Raw genomic sequence first — 26,238 nt, 5'->3', positions numbered from 1 at the left:
TGGCTGCATCAAGCACAATTCAGAAATAAACCCAAAATGGGGCACCAGTCCATCCTTTAACGCATTCACTCATGACAAGTTAAGAGTTGAAAGTTAATATGCATTCTTTTTTTAGTTAGTTGACGGAAAACCAGAGAATACCCCACAGAGACATGAGGAGAAAATTCAGATTCCACAAAGACACTGACTGACCATAGGATTCAGATCTAGTCCTATAAAACTGTAAGGCTGTGGCACTGTCTGCACTGCTATCTTGCTACTACATACAGGGCCTCCTGTAAAAAGGTTTTGCAGCATGTATGAAAATAATAATTAAAAATGCATAATGTGCAAAGTTTAGCCTGAGCTTTGTCCTCATTTCCATATTGCCATTCAAGTCCACTCAGTGCCTGCTGTTACCATGTGTATTGCAGGTTGTACATGCTGTTGTATCTCTGCAGCCTACTGTAAAGACACACTTCTCACAATGAATGGTTGGAGGAGAGAATCTTAAGTTCAGGCTGGAGGACACCCATGGTAGTATTAACATGGATATGAGCATGTGTTAATTTTTTGTTACTCCAGCAAGATCATCAACAATGGATTCCACATATGACTCCAGACAAGAAGTGAATAAAGACCTCTCGGCTATTTTAAATGTACAGCTAATGTTTCATTTTAATGTAAATGATAAATTTATGCTATTTGATGCTTGATTACCAAGAGGATTTTAAAAGTAGTTTAGGAACATTTTCAGAATGCTTCTCCTTTGAAACATTTTTGGTCAAAACTCCTAGAGGTTCAGCACCACCAATTTTCACAGAAGATGTTTTACACAAATAATCTAGTTAATTTAAAATGGCTACATACAGTACTTTCAGAAAAGTTAACCTATGTGACAATATAATAAACCAGTAATGGCGCACTGCACGATAACATGCAGTGAATACACTTGACTTGAGCATTCCTAGTTTTCATACTGTTTCTCTGTACGTTTAGCATTCGTTTGGTTGATGCTCTTCCTGCTTCCTGAGCAGCTCTTCTTTTCTCCACCCTAGCGGCCCGCTTCTTCTCTTCTTTCGTCAGCATCTTTTCACGTTAAAACTGATTAAGTCAGTGTTTGTGTTGCAATTAGTATGTTTTCTTTAATTTTTCACTTAAGCTGGCACATAAGTCTTCAATCTGCCTCAAGAATGATTTAAGATATGAAGAGGTAGGGCGAAGGTTGTAGGGAATGAGAACGGCGTCTGTACGCATGCGCCGCATGGCCTCCCTGCTGGCTACTACCGAGAATTGATTCTACAATAAAATAAAAATACAAAGAGGAATAACTTTGGAGGTCAATCATCACCCTGAAAGTGGATAGTAGACGTTGCGTAGTATATGTGTACCAAATTTCATGTCAGTAGGTCAAACGGTTTGTGAGCTACATGTGATTTAAAATCCTGGACAGACAAACAGACAGCCACAGTAGCATATTATAATAAAGATACTCTAGTTGCTAGCAAATGAGCAAAATGTAACTTTCATGTTTTCTCATAATTTTTTTTTTTTTTTTTTGCTTTTCAGTTATGGTGTTTACAACGTGGAAATTTCTATCAGTATAATTTTTGCTGAACAGGAAATTTTCTAACAGTGTTTCCTTTTTCAGTGATTTTTATATGTTAATTTTGTAAAAAGAATTGGATAACAATACTCCTAAAATACACTTTACAGAAATGCATTGCAAGGTGGTCTACAGTATATACAGTAGTTGATGCGTCTCACCTCCAAGGAGCCTGACATTGATTCCTAGTCACTCTCTATGATTTATACTTTCTTTCTGTCTCCACATGGATTTTCTCACAGTTTTCTTCCATCTCCCAAAATTTGCATTTAAGTTGGCCCTGTGTGGGAGTCAGTAGGTGTGAACACTGCAATGGACTGACACCCCATGTGTGGTTGGTTCCTGGCAAGATGCACCTCAGCACACTGCAGCCATGAAACAGGGGAGTAGGTTCAGAAAAAAAAATTAATGACTAATGTATCATGTGTATATGTATGTGCTTACTAGTAAATTGTTGACTGTATTACAGAATAAACAGTACAAATTTGATAGCAGTATCTATAACTATTATAAAGGGAAGTACCGGCACTTTGAAAAAGCGGATCACAAATATCCTGTAGACCACAGAATACAGATATCTCCTCAAAACCCCAATTCATTTCAACTCTTCAACTTTGTTTCCTGCTAAACAGTACTGGATACAAAGATTATGACATTTCAGATTGAGATCACCAAGCCTGCGCTTTTAGCAAAGAAATGGTATCTGGAGACAGCCAGTGAAACTAGGATGGGAATAATGACCTCTATTTACAGAGGGTTAATACACAACCTCTTGGTTTGCTGGTTCAGTTTTCGCACAATCTTCTTTTGCATGTGCTGTCACTGGTAAGAACTTTAAGGGATTTCCTTGTTATTAGAGTCCAAAATGATAACATGATTAAATCTTGCTGTCTTTTTGGATCACCAGAAACGTTTTTCCAATTGTACCTGTGTTTACCCATTTTGTACCTGTGTTTACCCATTTTGTTTTTTTTTTTTTTGGAAGTAAGGCTTCCTGATTTAAATAGAATTGTTTCATGAGAAAAGTAGAGGGAAAAACAAAGAGAAGTGTCTCTGGATTTTAAAGTAATATGCAAAATATGAATAGCTCACACACTCAAATTAAATTTACCTTTTTATACAAAAGTATAAATACTTAAGCTTTATAAAAGAATACACTTTATTTATTTTTAACTAAATAGAAATAGAAGGTAAGTGAGTTAATTATTTTTGTCACAATCATTAATTGGTAACTGGCCGTGATACAATTAGTCATGCAGCATAGAGGACAGTGTCATGATTCAGCGATAATCACTGCTACCTCACATTTCCAAGGAACAGACTATAGTACCCGAAAGGGTCCCTGCATGTTTAAAACTGCAACTGACCTTTGTCTGAGTATTCTAGTGTCCCCCAAGATCTAAGTTGTGAGGTTCCTTATGTATGTGAAATAAAATTATTGTCTGGCATGAGAGAAACATCTCGTACATTAATACAGTTTAGTCTCATTTGGCAATTTTTTTTCTGTGAAGTTAATATTTACCGCAAAACTTTTCTGCCAATGGCCATATCAGCATCTGAATTTCCTCATGGGATTAATAAATTTATCTAATTTAGTTTAATACTTTCAAATGCAGACTAAAGTGAATCATATGGAAGTAGAGAGAGGATGTGCAATTTTTTTGTTGCTGTTTTCGTGAGATAAAATACTTTTCTTGAGTAAGCATAATATCATTAGTTGTTTTGTTTTTTTTTTTATTTTTTTTTTTGATTTTGAGAAAAGAAAACTTAATTTTTGATCCTGCTGAGCTTGGTAACACCTGATAACAACAATGATAGCAACTAACAAGAAATCATGTGATACGTACACAAATGCAAACCTATTTGCATCATGTATTCTGTTAGTGAGGCAATGATGTTGGATGATTTATGCCTGTTTTGTGTTGCTTTATGTCAGTCTGATTATTTTGGGGTAAACCATCCCCAACCCCATTGAGTTCATCATAGCTGTTCTTGGGCCAAATGTAATTCATCAGAATCTTCCACATCTTCTTTGCAGAATGCCCTCTTGCTGCAAACATGCTTGTAATTCATACACAAAATCTGTGGTGACCTGTAATCTGGTATTTTTATGGTATCCAATAAACTAAACCTTAAGCTTCTCAAGGTCTCAAGAAAATCCTTCCATTATCTAGAGAAAACAAACGATCTTAAGGAAAGTATTCTATTATCTCAAGAAAACAGTAAAAAATGATATTGCATATCCTCACTTGGCTTCCACAGAATCATGTCAAATAGATTGCAAAGTGTTTTCGAAGATGTTCAAAGTGACTTACTTTTTGTTAGCTCTGATTTCTCTACGAATGTTATCTTTATTGGAGATGCTACTGTGAAGACTATAAAGACTAAAAAACGGTGAACCAAGAAACACAGCCTGATGATCCAAATACATTACATTTGCTTTCAGGTGTCTATTTTGCAATTAGTCTCAAGTTACACTTATTTTATCTCTCTTGCTCAATAAATCATGTTTTTGGTTAAACTTCTCCAAAGTAATTAAGTACCAACATATTTATCAGAACACCCTTTTTAAAAGCACAGGTAATTTAACTGTATATACTGCATTAACTACAAGCCTTAATGCAATTGATTGTTTTATAATTTTGTACCTTCAGGAGAATGACTCTAGATGTAGAGTTGGGGTAACCCCTTTATAACATTTAACATAATTATCCAAAGTTGTGCAACAAATTACAGTTAAATTTCTTGCAGTCACATTGTAATTTCAGATTTAACTTTGCTTCAAAGCATATCATATGTAAATATTGTAAATGTCTTGATGAGAAGGCATTCTGTCTCACATAAGTGTCCAGAGAGCTGCTACCCATTGGGTTTACATGGCCCTGTTTGTATTGTACGTGCACACTATTTTCGTATAGATTTTGTATTTAACAATGATATCATACTGATACTGGAGATGTGTGATATCTTATGACACTACATAATAGTTTGTTTTACTTTATAATTATATTGAGATCAACTTGTTCTTTATTAAGGAAAAGATTTTACATTTTAATTTGAGAGATAACAGCTTTTTGGGTTTACAAAGCTATGAAAGAATAAAACTGAAGGACAGAATTGAATTCTATTAAAGTGAGACAGAGGGAAGAGAACCATGTCTTGGGAAGTCACTGTGCACTGGAGAGATTCCGAAGGACTGGAAAATGGCAAATATCATCCTATTATATAAAAAGGGTGACAGGGCAGATCCAAGCAACTATAGGCCAGTACGCTTAACATGCATCACAGGAAAATTAATGGAAGGAATTATTAAGGATAAGATTGAGAAACACATGGCAAGGACAGGAGTTATTCTGAACAGTCAGCATGGGTTTAGAAGAGGGAGGTTGTGTTTTACTAACATGCTGGAATTCTATGAGGAGGCAACAAAACTATGCGATCAACGTGGAGCTTATGATATTATTTATCTTGACTTTCAGAAAGCATTTGATTAGGTGCCACATGAGAGACTGGGCATCAAATTAAAAGAAGTGGGAGTTCAGGGTGATGTTTTTAGATGGGTGCAGAACTGGCTCAGACACAGGAATCAGAGGGTGATGGTGCGAGGAACCTCTTTGGAACTGGCCAATGTTAAGAGTGGTGTTCCACAGGAGACAGTGCTTGTGTATTCGTATGTAAAGTTGTGTATTTGGGAACTTTTATAAATATACTTTGACCAGTGATACAGAACCTTTTGATCAAACAGCTCAGAAGTCATTAGATCAACCAAGTCTTTGACATCCAATCAAATTAAAACTTTCTAAGCGTCATTTGTCATAAAATGCAGAGGAGTATCCAGACATGCTTTCAATTTTTCCTGACACATTTATTTAACAAAAATGGAGAAGTCTGCATACAGTTGAGTTACCTAAAGCTTTACTTTAATTATTCATGACTATAAGATATATAATTACAAAGTGTAAATGCTTTCTTTTTGATCATTACATTGAGGGTAGAGACACAAAGACATGGGTGTATTGATTGTATTACACATTAAACTATGCAGGTGCAGGCACCACCAGAACGATGTTCTGGCTGCTACACTAACCTTTTTGTGAGTTCATGTTTTCAAGTGTTTTAGTGGTTAAGTCCATTTCACATATTCTGATTTATTTTTTATTGAGAGTTTTTTGTGAACTAAAGGACTTTACTGGGTGGTTGATGTATTTGATACAGCACATTGGAAATCAAAGTCATATACAGTAGTTTACTCTGATAACTGCTAAATTTAATGTTCACTGTTATTGATTATTTCTTCCATATAAAATACTGAAAGTACATGTAAGTGTTTTCCTTGTACTTTCTAAATGATAGATATTTTCATATATTTGAGTTTAGAGATTAATGTAAAAGTAATTTGCAGCATGAATATTGTTTCCAGCAAGTAGTGAATCATTAATCCCATCATTGTGAAAGAAGTATGACTGTAGAGCAGAAATGGAAGTTGAGGATGTCCTGTTTGTAACACTAAACATTTTTGAAAATCTGGAGAAAGCACAAAATGAAGTCTAAATTTGTTTATAGATTTTAACATTACATTCAGTATTCTTCAGCTACATCTTTTTACTAAGTAAAAGAAAGTCTTACCTATAGACATTGCTTGATGATTTAACTAACAAGTAAGATTTAACACTAATTTGTCATTCCCGAAATTTAAAACACAGTGTTTTGACAGACGAGCAATTTGTACTGTGATTGGGAGATATTGTCTTTCAGAAAAGCAAACCATTAATAGATTTTAACACTAATCTAAGTTCAAGACTTCAGAAAACAAGTAGGAGAAAAAAGGCATCAAAGATTAAAACCAGCAGTCAAAAATCATAATGGAAGCAACAGGTCCTGATCTAAAGTTCTAATTAACTTTTCCCTTACTAGCTGCAAAGTTTGTGTTTTATAGTTGAACCCAACGATACAAGTACATCTCAATGCGTATCACCATCTTAAATAGTCACAGCTTGGTGACCCGCATCATCGCTATGAATGGTATGGCTGTGTCCATGTTCAAATTGGTTAAAAATAGCATTGATTATAAAAAAAAAATTATACATCAAAATGGCACCATATTAATAATAAAAGTAACAGTAATAACTAAGAAAAATGGCAAAAAAACCCTAAATATACAAAGTAATAATAACTAAGATCAGATTCACACAAAAGGCTATGTAGTCTTCCTAATATTGTGCTTTCTTGTGCACAAATTAGTGTTCAGCTTCATCTCCAATGCAAATGTTTGTTTTTTTTTTATGATGAATATGCTGCATTGGAATACAACTCATTTCAGATATAATTTAACATTGCCATGGAAAATTGTACTAAATGGTCTTCTGATAAGTTTTAGGTATGTGAAGAAAACAAAACACTACCATGGAAGGAAAAAGACAGACATCCAACTTAATCAAATAGAGAATTGGTTCATACTGTAGCACACATTTTAGACATAGTCAAGAATGTACCATGGAACGTTTTAATTGTTTTTGACCTGCAGCTAGGACATTTCAGCAAAGTTTGATGTGTTTCTGAAGTAAACTAACTTCAAATCAAACTTCTGCATGTTTACAAATGTTTTAAATATGCTTTGTAGAGTGTTCTGTTCTTTGGTCTGATATGTGTTTTTGGAAACATGTATGCTCAAAGTTCAGTTAAATTACAATGCACAATTAAAATAGCAGGCAAATTCATCTGGGTTGATTCAACATCTGTAAAACAGATATGTAATGTAATCAGATTCTTAATGATCCTTCTCACCTTCTGCACTTTACATGTCTGTTTTAGTACATTGATAACTGAATTCTACAGTGCAGAATAAAAACAATGCAATAAAACATAAAGTAGCTCTGAGATAAAAGAGATGGAAACATCCAGAGCTTTTTAACTCTTTAACTAATTTGAGCTTTTGTTGTTTATTGATATACTGAATACGTTTAACCCTTTTATTTCTACACAATGTTCCCCACTGTTCGAGATCACCCTGGGCAAGTTGTTCAAGACCTCATCTTGTCTCCCTTTAAGTATACTTGTAATGATCATGGGCTACGTTCTACTGCACACCAGCAAACTTGTGACCAGATCTTCATGATCACCTTTCTATCACATGGTTTGTCAGGTTTCTGACTTATGCAACCTCTTCAACTTCTCCACAGACATTCCTTGCTGCTTAAACTGCCTTCCACACATCCTACTGCCAGCCCCAGACTGCCTGATGTTCTGCCAAGTGATGGAACTATGGCAGGCTATTTTGGCAGTACAGGATAAACCAAGAGGTGAATGTTAGTCAAAAATAAAGTGAAAGTCACATGTGGGATGATTATCAATACCAAAACAATATGTATAGTCAAAAAGAAATATGCAAAAAGTCAAAACCAGAGATCTAATACCAAGTACACAAAGCATTTGAGAAAGCTTTTACAAAAATTATCATGCTGATGATGTCACATAACATGACTTCCAGGAGTGCGCTCCTAAAAATGTGCTATTGTGTTGTGGCAACAGAAACATAATAATCAAAATAGCAATGCAGTAAATTAAAAGAAAACACTAGGATAAAAAAAATAAATAAACATGATCTTAAACAAAATATATCACGAATTAATGATAAACATCTGCGGTGGGCTGTCTGCCTTGTGCCCTGTGTTGGCTGGGATTGGCTCCGGCAGACCCCTGTGACCCTGTGTTAGGATATATCGGGTTTGATGATGATGAATGATAAACTTGATTTCTCTTCAACCAGAAGCATTCATACAAATGTCTTAAATAAGCAAAAACAATTTGTAAAAGACAAAAAAAAAATTAACAACACAGCTTATTTGTTATGCCTGAGAGCTCGTGCTGAGCTCCTCAAATGTGCTTCTCAGAAAGCTATGAAAATGATAGGGACTTTCTTGTGAGCTCAAATACCCTAAAGTTGTTAAACCTGAGAGAGGAAACCAAAAATGGGAGCAGCTGAGTGGAGAGTTCAATAGAAATGTGCCATCATGCAGTGCCCTGATTACCGCCAGTGGCCAGCATTAATCAAAGAAGACTATGTCAGCTGAACTGTGAGATACAACATCTGACTGTAGATCGTATGAGGTCTAACGAAGAAACTTCACTGCTAAGGTGAAGCAATTAGATGTTATGTAGGTGTCTTTGAAAAGTGTTTTAAAAAGGACTTCTCATCACAAAATTGATTGAGCTTTATAACATCTTGTTCCACACTAGAGCTCAGTAGGTGTCAGTAATGTACCTTATGCATAAGTTTGTCAGTTCACCGACAAAAGCATGATTGACATATGAGTGCCAACAAAACCGCGATGGACAAACTCGCGCCGACAAACTCGCTAACTGGTTTTCGACAAATGCGCGCCGACAAAATCAACACGACAAAATCGCAAGAGAGTCCAAGAGAGTGGGACACGTACGTGCACATTATGTACACATTATATGCTAGGTTATAACTGTATTCAAAGATGCTAATTGCACTGAGTTTCGTTCCTCCGGAAGATGTTGGGTCCGCTCTCGATGAACTGAGCGAGAGTAGACCCGACAATCTCCAGAATGTTTATGATTAATGGGAGGACAATTACGTTGGTCGATTGAGACGCAATCGACGAGCAAACCCGTTGTTTCCTATTACCATGTTAAACATGCGACAACGTGTTGCTGATGGCATGCCGCGAACAAATAACTCAGTCGAGGGTTGGCATAACGCATCGTATACAAAGCGGAATTACCAGCAGTCTGGCAGCCAGCAAGTCTTAATACGCTCAACTATCAAGACGTCTTGCTGCAATTCTTCCTACCAATGCTGGGCGTGATCTTAAGGACTATCTGCGTGCCATGTCTCATAATATTGACTTCTAAAATAAACATTATTATATATGCTTTAAACTAGTAATTCATATTTAATGAAACTTTTGCGATTTTGTTGGCGCGATTTTGACACCGCGCTTTAATGGGCGCTATTTTATCGGCGTTCATATGTCTATCGCGCAAATGCCGGGTCACAAAGTTGGTCAACCCCCATACTAGAAAAAGAAGAAGAAGAAGAAGAGCTTCATCATGGCAAGTTGAAGTCTATTGAAATTGTGACTATTGTTCATTGTTCCTGGATTTACTGGTGTTCTTCATATTGTTTTGCTTCATCTTTGGTTTATGATATCTGGATCAAGTATTGGTACTTACTAGATGAGGATTGCCTTTTAGGCAACTGTTCTTTGTTCTTTATAAGCTTTGTTGTTTTTCTCTTTAGATAAATAAATACAGTACCTACATTTTATAAAGATTCTTTCCATAGACAGTCTTTCCAAGTCAATATTTATTGTTTCTCATTCTTTTGGAAGGTACTTAGATATTTTGGGACACTTTAAGTTATTTTGAGGCTTAAGTGTCTTTTAGATCTGCATGGCCTGAAGCAGGTCTGTGGGTTTAGAAGTTTAATCCATTTGGAGGCCTGGCTTGGCCTGGCCTGGCTCATGAAGGCTTTTGGAGGCCTCATACTCTTTATGCTATTAATTTGATTCCAAATAAGGGCAACATGTGTGCAGTAAGTTGTATTAATTATATTAGGAAAATAGCAATCGATGCAAATTGTTTTTTGATCTCAGTTTGCTTACCATGATGGTAAAGATATTGCATATATCTGGGTATCATCCTTAAGCATACCATCCGATATAGATGGCATAACATGGCTCAGGGATGACTGTGAGATTCTTGACTGATCAGCCAGTTCAGACTGAAGAGTGGATATTTCCAACTACCCTACAGTTGTTAAACCTGTAATGGCACAGGATTGTATAATTTCTGCATGATGGTCTCTGTAATGTAGGCTCCAATTCAACACCCAACTGTAAGTGAACAGATCTAGGAGGACTAAATTGGCTTATAAGCCAAAAAATCATTGCAGTACCTAAAAGCTTCCTTTAGCCTGTCACTAGTGATATCCTCCAAAAGAGCTAACACATAACACTAGTTATGTTGTACAACACACAGAACACCCACAATTGATAGGCTACACACTAAAGGCAAGTAACATTAAACTTATGTATTGGGCAACACTACCAACACTAAAGACAGCTGCATTGAGAAAGCAGTCAACTACCCATGATTTTATTAATTCAAGAACATCGGCATGTGATTGGCATGCCATAGAAATGCGCAGTGACATTTCATTGTACTATTGTTAAAATGCCAACCCACAAAAAGTCACATAGACTTATGGATGGCTGGAGCTTGCTATAACTTTAGGCCAATTTTTTGTGTTTCAGTTTGTGTTTCATAAATCCTGACTTTGAGTAAGAAATGGCTTACAGATGGCGTTTTGAGTGTTAGCATGTGTTATACATGAGGCCCCTGAGCTGTAAGTGCTTCTGTCTGCCATGTGCAACAACCCCATCATCTGCATTAGCAACAAATAAGCTGTTCAATAGTAAGGTGTAACTCAGTGAGAACTGCATTGGATTCCACTTACTGTATGTTGTATAAGTATTATTCTCTTACTTGTGTATATCTTTTTTTCACTTTTGGAATATTTTGGTATATAATTGAAATGCACATGATCAAATTAATTTGCAGTAGTGAAAATTTACTTTGACCTTGTCAAAAATCAAATCGTAGTAATGCTTGCAGAGTAATGTTCATATTTTGTAAGACACGCAGAGTCCAAAAACCTAAAATGTTTTGCTGCAAAGCCACTTACGTCTTCCAAATTACAAAAGCAGAAGCTACTAACACAGAAAAACCTGTGATGCATCAGGATGTTACAGAAATCAGTGAGAACTGATACAAAAGTAAGGTCACATTCATGCTGACCCTAAAGAATGGGGCCTCCTGCAAATGATTCATTCAGTACATCTCATTAAACTGCTCTTTCTTCAGAAGACAGTCATTCGGAAAAACTGAGGGGCTCACAGCACAGCCCTTTGTGAGTAATTGGGAGAGTGTAGTGTCGTAATACTCTAACAACAATTTAATCATTTATTCTTCATGAGCATGTATTGATTATGATTAAACAGTAATGTACATTGCCACAAGTTACAGAAAAAAAACATTATAAATGCTGATTGTGTTTTCTTTCATATACTCTTTATTTACTACAGTATGTTGCTTTTTGTTTGTTTTGTTTTGTTGGAAATGCATTTCCCCCTTCAAGTGCGGTGCAATTAATATCCATAGCTGTGCTATTTAAGTAACAGTGCTGTTGAAAAGGCAATTACCTTAAGCATTTAATCAATCCCAATGACAGTGTTTCTCATTATTTAATAGCTAGACCAACAAAGTGTATCTGAGGGGAGGTGGACTTTTATGTAGTTTATTCTCAGTGAGGCATGAGCTGTCAATTATACATGTATCTCATGCTTTAAGTAATAAATACAGAGGGAAATAAACTTGTAAGGTAAATACCAACTAAAGGATTACAACTTTATTACATCTTGTTTTATAACATGGTAATATAGCTGCATCAAGTTAGTAGTTTCCCAGTAAATTTTCCTTCCGTAATGTTTTTTTAAGTTGTGATATAAAAAGCTTGTGCTTTTCTCATATTCAAAGCAGAATGGGATGTACTGTATCTATTTACTAAATATGGAATGCAAACTTATAATCTTGGGCATCACATATACCCTTAAACTTCAGTGCTTTATTGACAGTTGTTTCAGAAATAGTCAATTACACTGCCATGTACAGACATTTTCAGTAAATTTCAAGCAGATTCAGTAGACAATAAATACAATACAATAACAATACAATTTATTTTTGTATAGCCCAAAATCACACAAGAAGTGCTGCAATGGGCTTTAACAGACTCTGCCTGCATCTTGACAGTCCCCCAGCCTTGACTCTCTAAGAAGATAAGAAAAAACTCCCCCAAAAAACCCTTGTAGGGAAAAAATGGAAGAAACCTTGGGAAAGGCAGTTCAAAGAGAGACCCCTTTCCAGGTAGGTTGGGCGTGCAGTGGGTGTCAAAAAGAATAAAGTACAATACACAGAACAGAACAAATCCTCAATACAGTATAAAAATAAAAAATTTAGAAGTACAGAGTAGAATTTAACAATAGATGATATCACATGATATGATTTGGATCAATTACCATCATCAAGTGGGGTATATGGGATCCTAAACAGAGAAGATGGTAAAATGGGCTTCTATATTTTGGAATAGCTGAGACTGGTAAAAAGGAAAATGTTTATACCAAAAGACGTGAAGACCCCAGAGTCTGTTGTGGAGCAACAACAATTACTAGAGGTTGCCCCACATTTGAACATGGGTATCCTTATTATGCTCAACATGGGAAATTAGCAGCATAGTCTCTTTAAAGAGCATCCTATTCAGTAGAGAGTACCCGAAGTAGTGCATGACGTGCAATCTTACAACTAGGTATTCATTACGAAGGCTATAGATCTTAGCTAGTAATAGGAGAAGACTCCTCAGGGTCAGATTTTCATGGATTACCGAGTTAAAAAGGCATATATTGCAGTTGCTCTATGAGTGCTGTATGATCGCTGACCCTGCACTCTGACCCCAATGGGTATGCAATAACTACATTTTGTTGTACCTGTACAATGACAATGAGTTGAAAGTTGAATCATCATCATACAACGATTTTTTGTTGATCTGGACCTAGGTGCATTTTGTTGCTACTGAGGGTTTGAACAAGAAATGGACTACTCACAACCTTTGATTACAGTTTTAAATTTCGTATTGCACTACAAAATTCTGCAATTTCAGCAGCTAGCCAATTTGGAACTCGCTAGTATAATGCACAATGTCTACCCATAATTTTTCTTTTTCCACTCCCTCTTAATACACAAAGTCATCAAGCAGATATTTATTCTGGCTCCAAAGTTTGACAAGCATCTCCTCCATTTGTACAGCCCAAAATACTCACTTCTGTTCTTCTGTTACAGCCACCAATGTTTGCAGTTGAGAATTCATTGGCTGCTAACTCTTGTGGATACAAGAGTTCAGCCCTATGACCAGAGACTCGCTACAAGAGAAAGTCATGGAATATTATGACTGAGTCAGTGGGTCATAACACACAACTAACAGTAATGGGCACATTATGCAACAGTCTCAAACTCACAGTGATTTTCTAAAGCGTAGGTAAATAGAGGCTACAACACCACATTTTGGGAAGAGTCAAGTAGTGTCACACTGGCATAGCATTCCTCCCAGCCTAATGTTACTACAAAATGTGCAACTGGGAGAGAGGATGCTCTTTATAACACAAGTAATTACACTAGAGGATAAACATTAATACTTATGTGAAAAGCACAGCTAAAGTCCTTCCCAACACTACACTTGAGAGTAGACCTGGTTTGAGTACTTGGATTGTGTTGAACTGAGCGTAAATTGTCTAAGAATGTGATTGCGACCTTACAATGTCTAGTTTCAAATGTATTTGCTTTATGTAATAAAAAGCTATAACAGATTTTACTATGAAGATTTACACGGGCTTCTCTTAAATTTAGAGTTGGTTTTAAAATCCCACTTTGGCACACAGAGTTACCTTTACCTTACATAAATTATTAATGTCCATACTCCAGAGTGTACACTGCGGGTTTGCCTAGACTTTGAAAGATAAATAAAACTAATATAAAAGGCAGAGCCCCCAAATACTAAAATGGTGTCCCAAGGAATAGAAAGTTAATATTGTTGATTTTTTTTTAGAATTCTTAGTAGACCTGATGCTGCAGCTGTTCATATTGCTTTTTAATAGCTGTAATAATGAGTTTTACCAAGTCTGTCTTATTCTCTTTTATTTTTACAGTGGTGGCTGTGATGGCACTTTGTGTACCTTAGAGCAGATATGTGCTTGCCAAAGGTAGACCTGCTGTCCTTTTTTGGTGTTCCACTGGAATTGCCACTGCTAGTATGTGTCATAAGGCTAGAATCTGGAACTAAATGATTTAACAGATTAGTGTAAAAAAAAAAAAAAAACAGTTTTACATACTACTTTGTACATATTGCATTGTGTTATGTTTCTGTATGGTGTTTTGTGCTTTTGATTTATGTGATTTTGTATTTTATTTTAAATATATTATATACAGAGTTTAAACTGTATATTTACTTTGTAAGAATAAATATACCTGTAACTGGACTGAATACTTATTCAAGAATACGCTAATATAAAAGGAATACATGTACAGTCACAAAGGATGTACAGTACAGTGCATCTTTCAACATAAAGTACAGAATAATACAAAACAGAGCACAAAAAGTATGACATGCAGCCTTTGTACCTCCTTTAATATACAGCGGTTGTAATGTCCTAGATCGAGATCACCAGAGAATTCCAACTCAAGAAACCCAAAAGTAGTCCACTAGCTACTGTACTGGCAGCCTTGTGAGGATTATAATGCCTTCAGTACCATCCAGCCACCCCTGTTAAGGGGTAAACTCAGAGATGTGCAGGTAGAGGAGCCTACGGTGTCCTGTATTGTGGACTATCCGTTGTGCAGACCGCAGTTTGTGACACTCAAGGACTGTGTTTCTGATATGGATGTGAGCAACACTGGAGTACCACAAGGAACAGACCTGTCTCCTTTTATGTTCACTCTGTACACCTCAGACTACAAACATAACAGCAGGCCATGTCACTGATTTCACAGATGATTCTACACTTATAGGATGTATAGATAAGGAGAACAAGACAATGAATAGGAGTAGTCAGGTGGACAACTTTGTTTGTTGCTGCACAAAGATTTATCTGTAATTTAACATCAGAAGAACAATGGAAGTGGTTATAGACTTTCGCCTCACCAAACAGTCTCAATGTCCAGTCACTATCCACGGAGTACTTTGCAAATCAATGACAAGTTGGACTGGTCTTATAACAAAAAGGAACTATAAAAGAAAGGGTAGAGCTGATTCTGTTTTCTTAGGAGACTGTGTTCCTTTAATGAGGCAAAAAATAAAATAATGATCCTTTAGATGCTCTACAGCTCCGTTATGGCCAGTGTAATTTTCTACACTGTTGTGTGCAGGGCTAGTCACTTACTGTAACTTTTCAAGAGAGGCCCACCAAATCAACAAGCTAATTAAAAGCACAGGCTCAGTGATAGGATGCACTCTGGCCCACCTGGAGGTAGTGGCAAAGCACAGAATTAAAACAAAACTGGGTGCCACTATGAACAATGCTGCAATCCTCTCTTTAGCACACAAACACTAAGTACTTTAAGCCAACAAACTGCTTAACAGAAGTGTGTCAAGAAACACTACTGGGGCTCCTTAATACCAACAACAATATGCCTGCATAATGCCTCACTAGGACTGTGACTGCCAAGTCAGAGGTTTTTATTATTCCTACTATTATTACTTGGTTTGGACATGTGCAGAAGAGAAATGCTGGGTATATTGGGAGAAGGGTCCTAAGGATAGAGCTGCCAGATAAAAGGAAAAGAGGAAGGCTTAAGAGAAGGTTTATGGATGTGGTGAGAGAGGACATGCAGGTGATGGGTGTGACAGAGCAAGATGCAGAGGACAGAAAGGTATGGAAGAAGATGATCCACTGTGGCAACCACTAATGGGAGCAGCCGAAAGAAGAAGAAGACTATTACTATTATTACTATAATTTGTAAGGCATGGGAATGGTAAACACTTCAAATCCACCAATGACTTATTTTGAGTCTTAATAAGTCATTTAAACCACCAGTACCTTTCTTGTTGAAATATATATTTAGAGGCATGCAATAATACATTTTGGAGTTACTCAGTTTAAAACTGGCAGATGAGATATGTGAGGGGATTCTCTAAAATAAGTTCAACGTCAAGCAATGGCTTAACAACCAAAAACAGCATTGCTTCCTACTTTGCATCCCATGCTGCCAGGATAGGCTTCAGCTTCTGCCAAATGGAATTAAGCTTGTTCAATGATTGATGAATGGATAGATACTTAAATCCAAAACTCAAAATCTTCAAAAGATAGGAAAATATATGATTTTTTTTTCTTTTGTACAAGGACATGTCAAAAGAGGACACAACAACAAATATATTTATTAAACTGGGAATTCTCTGTTGTTTTACGCATAAATCACTTTTGTTTACTCAAAATTCAATATATTCAGCTTGTTTCAAATTCAACATTTTTGAAACATCTAATTAGTGTGTGATCAATAGCAATTGGATTTTACAGTACACACGAGAGCTGCCTTGAAGCCTATAAATGTTGTAACATTTGAAAACAATTAAATATAGAGCAGCAAAATGAATGCTATGCCAAAACAATCCACTTTCCGGCAAGTTAACTTACTGGCACTTGAGACCTGAAATTCAACTGAACTTTACTTTAAATTCAACTTTTCTGTAGTGCAACCACTTGCAGAATTAGCATTGACAGGTTAACGTCAATTAGGTTAGGTTAATTTGGTGTCATACAGTGGGAAACAAAACGGAGGTGGAACTGGCAATCATGGGCTTCACATTCAAGGGTACTTAGTCACCAGCTCACCCTAAATGCACAAATTTGTTTTATAATGCTGCTACAAATGTGGTCTCCTATCATGTCTAATTGAATTAAGCAGGATGGACTACGTTATGTTATTCTTGTAAACATGTGACTGAGAATGGCCTGCCAAGTATAAGATGATAATTTTATAAAACCTGTGAACCTTCTTCTCCACTGTGTAATTTCTGTCTTCCATCAGTTAAATAAAACACACCTGATTTCCAAAGTACTGTATACCTTATTATTTTGTTCAGTGCGATACTGTTAATGCCCCATTATTTTTAATTAGTACCTCCTTAAAATAAAATTATGCAAAACATTATTTAGAATGTGTTTCTTTCTTATAGTTTCCCTTATGTTAGGAATGAATTTTTGGATGATGGACACCAATGAACCCTTTTTTGTTAAAGTTACTTGAGATGCTCAGCATGAAAATTATGAAAATGTCTTTTGCTTCAGTGCCTTCCAATTCCCTCAGTACTTTTATTAGGTGATAAATACATGAATAGGGTACTCTACTTAAAATAATTAGATTAATGTCACCAGCTATTCTATCAGAATTTATTGTCTGTTCACATAGGCTGAACACAAAATATGTAAAATACTTTTACATGACAAGATAATAACGTAAGAACATTCAACAGCAGACACCTATGAGAATTACAAAAAATGCTTTGTCTGGCTATCTTTCAGTAACTAGTAATTTTAAATTTCAACAAAGGGCACAGCTATAGTTTGGATTAGATGACTAAATTGTTCAAATAAAAATGCAGTAGTTATCAACAGATTATAATAATGTGGATGAATGCATTTTGTCTGCTCTACTACATCTAATGTTAAGCATACACCTGTTCTCTTACTAAGTACAGATTAAATCTTTTTCATCTATAAAGTTGTAACATAAATTTCATTACAACTGGTGCCCCATCCATGAATGACTTCTGCTCTGAAGTCAGTGTTGTCAGGATAGGCTCTGGTCTACATAACTATAACAAGAATAAGCAGGTTTGAAAACAGATGAATTAATTCATTGTACAGTATTATAATCAAATTAAAAAATGTAAAATAGATGCACTAGAAGTTGTTTTTTCCTGTGGCAAAATCTAATCAATATTTTTATGTTATAAAAGTAGTTTCTGAAGTTTATATGACTCAAAAGCATAATTTTAACAAAAGTCTGATCTATTCTATACAATATTATATAGGCAGCGGTGGACTTAGAATGGGGGGGGTCCAAGATGTTTGAACCATTTTAGGTGTTATGAGGGAGCCACAAAAAAGCTAGTATGTAAAGTCAAAGCATAGCAGTCACCCAAACTTGAACAGGTACTTTAAGAGAACAGCAAGCAGTGAGAGTGTGCAGTGGCTGTACGGATAGCAGCAAAAAGTACAGAAACAGAGGCTGAGATTGTGAGTTCTAGAAACAGAGACAGAGTATACAATGGCAAAGTTTGGAATTATACTTGACATTTATCAGAGTGTAGTATCCCATGTCAAATGTTGAAAACTAAGAGTCTGAACCTTCAACTGTTGATTTCGAGAGACAGAGAGAGAAAGAGAAAGAAAGAAAGAAAGAAAGTGGGAGGAAAACTATTGAAACATCTAATTTTGCACCAGGTTACTGTCAAAATATCAGGAGTACATCTTACAAATCAAAACAAAAATAAAAAATACATTCTAAAAATAGAATATAAATGATAACACATTAGCAGGGTTAGTTTTCCACCAGTTTCCTGACTCTGGAATCTTTTGTAAAACTACTTTACTGATAAGCTTGGCCTGTTGTTCAGTAGAGATACAGCAAACTTCAGTAGTGTTGGAGATACAGTTTGTATAGCTCCATTTTAATACAACCTTTTCAGACATTGAGATTTGTCAACCAAACATTCTGCTTTGGTATGTAAAGTGTAAAGGACAATTTTATTTTCAAAGAATATTCTTGCTGCTCTATGCAGTGACAGGTAAGTTGTCAACAAAATGCAAACATCTGACAACATAGTTGGATCAACCAACAGGGTGTCTTGGGTGCACAACCTGAGGGTCTGCTTGCAAGTGGACTTTAGCATATATGAGAAAAACTCTCTCTCTATTATAATAAAAAAATCCTGGGACAAGATGAGACTTTTTAGCCTGGGATGAGACGTGACTTTTTCAGAGAGATACTTTCATGTCCCGCAAGACGAGACTTTGTGCCAGAAGATTTAACCACGCCCAGGGCCGGAAATAAAACACAAAGAGTAGAAGACTGTTTTGTATTATTCAAAAATGTTAGCACAATACACATGCAGAGCAGGTTAGAGATTATGAAAGTACTAAAATTCAAAAGTCTCAAAAAAAATGATAGTAAAGATCGCATTAGTGCAAACAAACAGAAATTATTACTTTTATTATTTTATTATTTCCGTTATTACTATAACGGAACAGCAAAAAGAGATTGAATATATTGTTCAGATTTACAAGTCGGAGACTTGTAGACCTTCTAATTTGTGTTGCTATCAGGGAAAACTAGTGTTTCTTCCCAATGAAGAGGCGTATCCAAGAGAATTAAAAGATTTGTTATTTGGTGAAAGTGAAACCCACATACACAAGTGGCAGAGACACAAAGTGGCTGGAGTGTAACACAGGCCGGGGGGTTGGCAAGCAAAGCGAGCAGGGGTGAAGCCTCCTAGTTTAATAATAGGAGATGTCACCCACAGCAACCACTAACCAGCACTCATGCCTACCCTACTTCAATCCTCATGATTATCCATCCATCCATCCATTATCCAACCCGCTATATCCTAATTACAGGGTCACGGGGGTCTGCTGGAGCCAATCCCAGCCAACACAGGGTGCAAGGCAGGAAACAAACCGTGGGCAGGGTGCCAGCCCACCACACCTCATGATTATAAATCCATCCAATCAAACCTAAATAAAAAGCTTTTAAAAGAAAAATATGAGTAGGCAAGGTACGGATATAGCTGGTGTCTAATAAGTCACTTTCATGAGATTATACATGATGTGTTGCCTGTGCCACAAAAGAGAAAAAGATGGATTGTGATTCAAAATGAGTGCCAAGAAGTGCAGCAAAAGGAGAAATTAAAGAGAGAGAAACAAAAGATACTATTTTGCCAGAAATATACCTGATATTTGCTGGTTTATAAACAAAAACTAAGTCATAATTTAAATAAGCTGTACTTACCAAAGTTGAGAATAATAAGAATGAATTTACAGATAGTCAAAAATGGCTTGTTTTGTTGCTTTCTAGTACATAGCATCTATTTGGAGTCCAATTCTGTGGACTCACATAACACTAAATACATGTGAAAAAGAATGTGGAAGACAAGAAGACCAATGTAGGAGGTAAGATGCACCAAACAACACTAACCCAGAATGAATGATTCCTTATATGTTTTTTTTTTTATTTCACTTGATGATAATATGAAAACCCAAAAGCACAGGTACAGATTACCCTTTTGCCACAAAATGATGTAGGCCTTTTAAAATGTTTAATTGATGTTTGTTGACTGCACTATCATAAGAAAGCTGATTTTCCATAGATGTGATGTTGCACTCATCAATTTGTTTTTCTTAAATTTATTTATTGTATGTGCTAAAAATGAAGGTAAAATTGACCCAATACAAAGTTGTGGGGTTTTTTTTTCTACTTAAATGCCTCTATCTGATTTATAATTGACATATTTACTATAAATAACAATGTGCGTATACTGTATGTGTGTGGCTGGTGGGGGTAGTAAGTTAGGGGGCAACCGTTTGAGTTTCAGTAATCCAACCTTGCCTATCAATCATTTTTCATTCGTAGTCCATAAGAGAGAAAGCATTTTGGAGCATGTGCTGATAGCACGTTGTTTTGCCCACCACATGACAAACCACCTGTATTGGGACCCGAGTGCAGTTAGTGACACTTCACCACTACACTGGAACAGTGTGAGGTTTTTTACAGTAGCTAGAGTGCTAATCCTGCCATCAACCCCCCAAATTTTCACTTGTAAGTCGGAGGACCTACTTGCAGGTTAACGTCATACTCAGGACAAAGCAATCGCAGAGTAGAATCACTTCTGGCCTTCCAATTGGTGGTGCAGAGCCCTAGCCTCAAAGCCACCACTCTCTCCCATAAGGCATTTAAAAAAAAAAGGTTTTATGGATCAGTACATTTCAATGTCAGAATATTGAATCATTATATACAATAAGTGCAAAGAAGGCCAACAGCTGGTCATAACTCACATCAGTCCACTGTAATTAAGCTTATGTGCATGTCTTATTGTACTTATCAATAGCACCTGATGACCCCGATTCTATTGATTCACTAACACAATGTCTGACTAGTATCTCAGAATGGATGAATAGTAATTTTCTCAAGTTAAATAAAGAGAAAACTGAAATTTTAGTGATCAGCAATAATGGATACAATGAGGCTATTAGAAATAAACTGGATACATTAGGATTAAAAGTCAAGACGGAGGTAAAAAGCTTAGGGGTGATTGTTGACTGTAATCTGAATTTTAAATCACATATTAATCAGATCATTAGGACAGCATTTTTTCACTTAAGAAACATAAGTAAAGTTAGACCTCTTTTATCACTGAAAGATGCTGAGAAATTAGTTCACGCGTTTGTTTTCAGTCGACTAGATTACTGTAACGCACTCCTCTCAGGACTACCCAAAAAAGATATAAATCGTTTGCAACTAGTGCAGAATGCAGCTGCTAGAATCCTAACTAGGAAAAGAAAATCAGAACACATTACTCCAGTTTTGATGTCACTACACTGGTTACCTGTGTCATTCAGAATTGACTTTAAAATTCTGCTTATGGTTTATAAAGCCTTAAATAATCTCGCCCCATCTTATATATCGGAATGTCTGACACCTTATATTCCAAATCGTAACCTCAGATCCTCAAATGAGTGTCTCCTTAGAATTCCAAGAACAAAACTTAAAAGAAGTGGTGAGGCGGCCTTCTGCTGTTATGCACCTAAAATCTGGAATAGCCTGCCAATAGGAATTCGCCAGGCTGATACAGTAGAGCACTTTAAAACACTGCTGAAAACACATTACTTTAACATGGCCTTTTATAACTTCATTTTAATCGTAATTTAACTTAATCCTGATACTCTGTATGTTCAATTCATCATAACAACTATTCATGGTGGCTCTAAAATCGGTACTGACCCCTACTCTCTTTTCTGTTCCTTTTTCCGGTTTCTTTGTGGTGGTGGCCTGCGCCACCTCCACCTACTCAAAGCTTCATGATGCTCCAACAATGATGGACGGATTAAAAGGAAGAAGTCTACGTGACCATCATCATCATCAAGCCCTTCCGTGAGAACCCTAAATCCAAAGAGGACTGTTTCATTTATGTTAGGTAGAATGCCCAGAGGGGACTGGGCGGTATCATGGTCTGGAATCCCTACAGATTTTATTTTTTCTCCAGCCGTCTGGAGTTTTTGTTTTTCTGTCCCCTGGCCATTGAACCTTACTCTTATTCGATGTTAATGTTGATTTATTTTTTTATAATTATGTCTTTCATTTTTCTATTCTTTAATATGTAAAGCACTTTGAGCTACTGTTTGTATGAAAATGTGCTATATAAATAAATGTTGTTGTTGTTGTCTCTTAGGCTCAGTCAAAATAGCTGGTAGTAAGTCATCATTTATTAACAAACTAGATTTCTAAAAGGAATCATCTGTATCTGATAAAACTGCTCTGCACCCTGGAGATCAGTGAAGGTTGAAACTTTATCAAATCTTGTTACAGCCTGTTCATTGAGTGGCATCAGAGTTTACCATTTATGCAAAATCTTCACCATTGTAAGCTTCACTATCACTAGAAAGTCTGTAATGCTGTCACTAGCTATTGCCAAAGAGCTGTCTCTGTGATAACATGACATCATACTCCTGCATATGCTTTATAGCCTGTATTCAACTCTCCTTCTGCCACAAACTGCTGTCTAACAGTCAAAGTCAACCTCTTTCTCCACCTGCAGTTCACTAGAATTAGGTACATTTGGGGATAACAGTCAGTGTGGATGTGACTAGCAGTAGATGAGTTTTCTCTGGGATAAAAGAGAAGAGGTTAAAAAGTGCTACGTCGGTAAATCTAGTGGCAAGAATATTTCTTTGAAAAACAAAGAACAAGTTATTTTTCATACACCTTGGTCAATTTCTTTAGTTTCCAGTATTTTTATTGTTAAAATTACATTTCAGCACATTATAAAAAGGTGTCACCAGCACAAAAAAATTTATGCAGAAGCATCTGAACAATTCCAATGGAGCAGCTATAGTAAGAAGAAAAATCATCAGGTATAAGCTGTGTTTTTAAAGTACTTGACAATGAGCTAAAAATCAAGTCAAGTCACCTAGGAAAATGAAAGGGAAACAAGCAAATGATTACTCCATATCTTCACATGTTTAATCTCGGGTGTTATGTTATGAGTGAAAGATTTTAGCTTGCAAAATCACAGTCAAAGTTCTGTGGCAGGGGGTAAAGCTTTGGACTTCAAACACTAAGGTTATGAGTTCAGTTCCACCAATGACTGTGTGACTATGGCCAAATCTACTCACCTGCCTATGCTCCAATTGGGAAAACAAAAAAAGGTGGCCAATCAAATCTCATATCATAAGATTCTTCTGTTGAGCTTAGCCACAACAATCACACTCAATTTAGAATTTTTTTTTTTAATTTCACAAATTAAATATGGTATTAAAATACATGCTGTATGAATACAGATATAAGAAAAACAGATATATAATTGTCATAATGCTGAGTGTCAGTATCCCAAGTAGGACATTATCTTTGTTCTAAATTATAGTTTTTGTACCCCCTAGTCATTATTTTGCACATTTCTTTTCTTTGTGCTTATAATTTTTGTATTATTTTCTTGTCATGCATTGCCATTTTCTCTTGGCATATTCTCACGAGATTTCATTATCGTGAACAGGATTTTGCATCAGCACTGCTTGGGACGTCAACATTGCCATGATTATTTAAAGGGAAGGTGCAAGCAGCTGGATACAATTAAGAATGGTTTAAAATGCAGTTAAGTATCTTCAGCTTTGTTCTTCTGAAATCTGATTTTGATAAACATTTTATGCTTTAACATTTGGGCTATTTATCATCCTGGTTTTGTCACCTACTTACCTTTTTGTTTTGGCATTTCAATTGGTCCATTTTCTGTTTATTTGTCATGCTCTAACTAAAAATCTTTAGAATAGCAATCTATATATGTATGAAACATTCTGATAGTTACTACTGTCCAACTTTGGAGAAAAGTTAGCTTAGGTTAGGCTGGGTTAGAGAGAGTGACCTATTCAAGTGCTGTAAAATTGGAATGGTAAAATGTTTTGGGTACTTGGTAAAATATTAGTTACAGTCATAGCTAAATTCTTAACAGAAGAGGCCACTAAATTGCTTGCTAAAGCGAAATTTGAAGTGAAAACCAAACAAGAGTCAAAAAGAGAATTCACTCTTAATTAATTCTTTAGAATTGCTTTATCAAAAGTATCACTACAGGTACTTTCTTTGAGAGATTTAATGTCAGATGCAGTTAGCTAGGCAAAAGTGAAAATGTTGCACACAACCTACATGGTCTTGAACAGAATTACTACCCATATTAGTTGGCACATCTAAGTGTGTTTGGGGGTCCCTTGGAATTTTATGTGACCCATACATATATATCAAATCAAATGGGAACAACAACAACATTTATTTATATAGCACATTTTCATACAAATAATGTACTGTAGCTCAAAGTGCTTCACATGGTGAAGAAAGAGAAAAAAGACAAAATAAATAAGAATTAAAATAAGACAAAACTCATTAACATAGAATAAAAGTAAGGTCTGATGACCAGGGAGGACAGAAAAAACAAAAAAACTCCAGATGGCTGGAGAAAAAATAAAATCTGCAAGGGTTCCAGACCATGGGACCCCCCAGCCACATCTGGGCATTCTATCTTACATAAATGATCAGTCTTCATTGTATTTAGGGTTCTCGTGGAAGGACTTGATGATGATGGTCATGTGGACTTCTGGCCTTTAATCCATCAATGTAGGGAAGATTCCCCCGTGCTGTTTTCTGCCACTCGTATACAACTGCCACATTGAAGAGCGGGAGTGGGGTTCCCCCTTGGGGTTTTACACAAACATTATGCAGATGTCAGATTGAAGAGTGGTGTGGGGGGTTTGGCATGGCTGGGCACCAAAGATCACCTGAAGCCACTAGCTACATCTTGTCCAAATATCAACTCCACAAAAAGTCACCTTCTCTAGGTGAGTGCCTAGTTAGCCTGTATAGTGGAGCCGGCCCTGGACGTATGTTGCTGTTAAGAGTCCATGATTTAAAGCATGTTCACAATGATGTCACGCGCAATACTACATGTAACTGGGGAATGAGCAGTGCCGAAAACTGGGAAACAGTGGTGCCCATTTAAATAATCTCAGAAATGTCAATACCTGTACAGATACAATTCAACAAAATGGACACATAATAATACCACTGCAATAATGAGAAAAAGATCATAAAACTTCATAATGCATAAAAAATCCAAATGAAACAAACTAGTTATTAAAGTGTTCCTGACACCAACATTTAGGTAGTGGTAGTTTGTGACATCAGTGAAGTCAGACCTGAAATATTTGGAATAATGAGTGTAATTTTGATAATGACCATAGAAAGCAATAACCCGATTAAATCAGTCACAGTGGCAATATTGGAAGAGATTCAAAGAACAAAAATAAAATCACATATTCTTATATTAAAATTGACCACTCTTCAAGATTCATTCAACATTTACACATCAAATCAATTGCCTTTGAAACTGTATGTTATGATTGTCTAACATTCTATAACGCATAAAAAGTATTTAAAAAATATTGAATTTTGTTGAGCTTTAGTTATGTATAGGCATTTATCTCTAAATATCCGCTTGTATGTTTGTTTTATATCTGAAGGTGAGGCACCGCTTATAGGATTCCAGCAAAACATGTAACTAGTTTATGGGATCATACAGTTCTTAGGTGATACAAATTGTGAGTTTATCCCCATTTTGTTTTTGTCTGAGGATTACTAAGGAGCTGAAATTTGTTGTTTAAAGTAGAGTTTTAAAACTCAGAAGAAAATACCCGATTTATTTTATACTGAGCCCTGTCCATGTCACTAATCTGCACATTCTACAAGCAGTCAAAGTGGATATTAAC

This window comes from Polypterus senegalus, chromosome 14, assembly GCF_016835505.1.
Source record: "Polypterus senegalus isolate Bchr_013 chromosome 14, ASM1683550v1, whole genome shotgun sequence".
Taxonomy (NCBI): Eukaryota; Metazoa; Chordata; class Cladistia; order Polypteriformes; family Polypteridae; genus Polypterus; species Polypterus senegalus.
The sequence above is the reverse complement of the archived record's forward strand: the minus strand, read 5'-3'. Positions refer to the sequence as shown.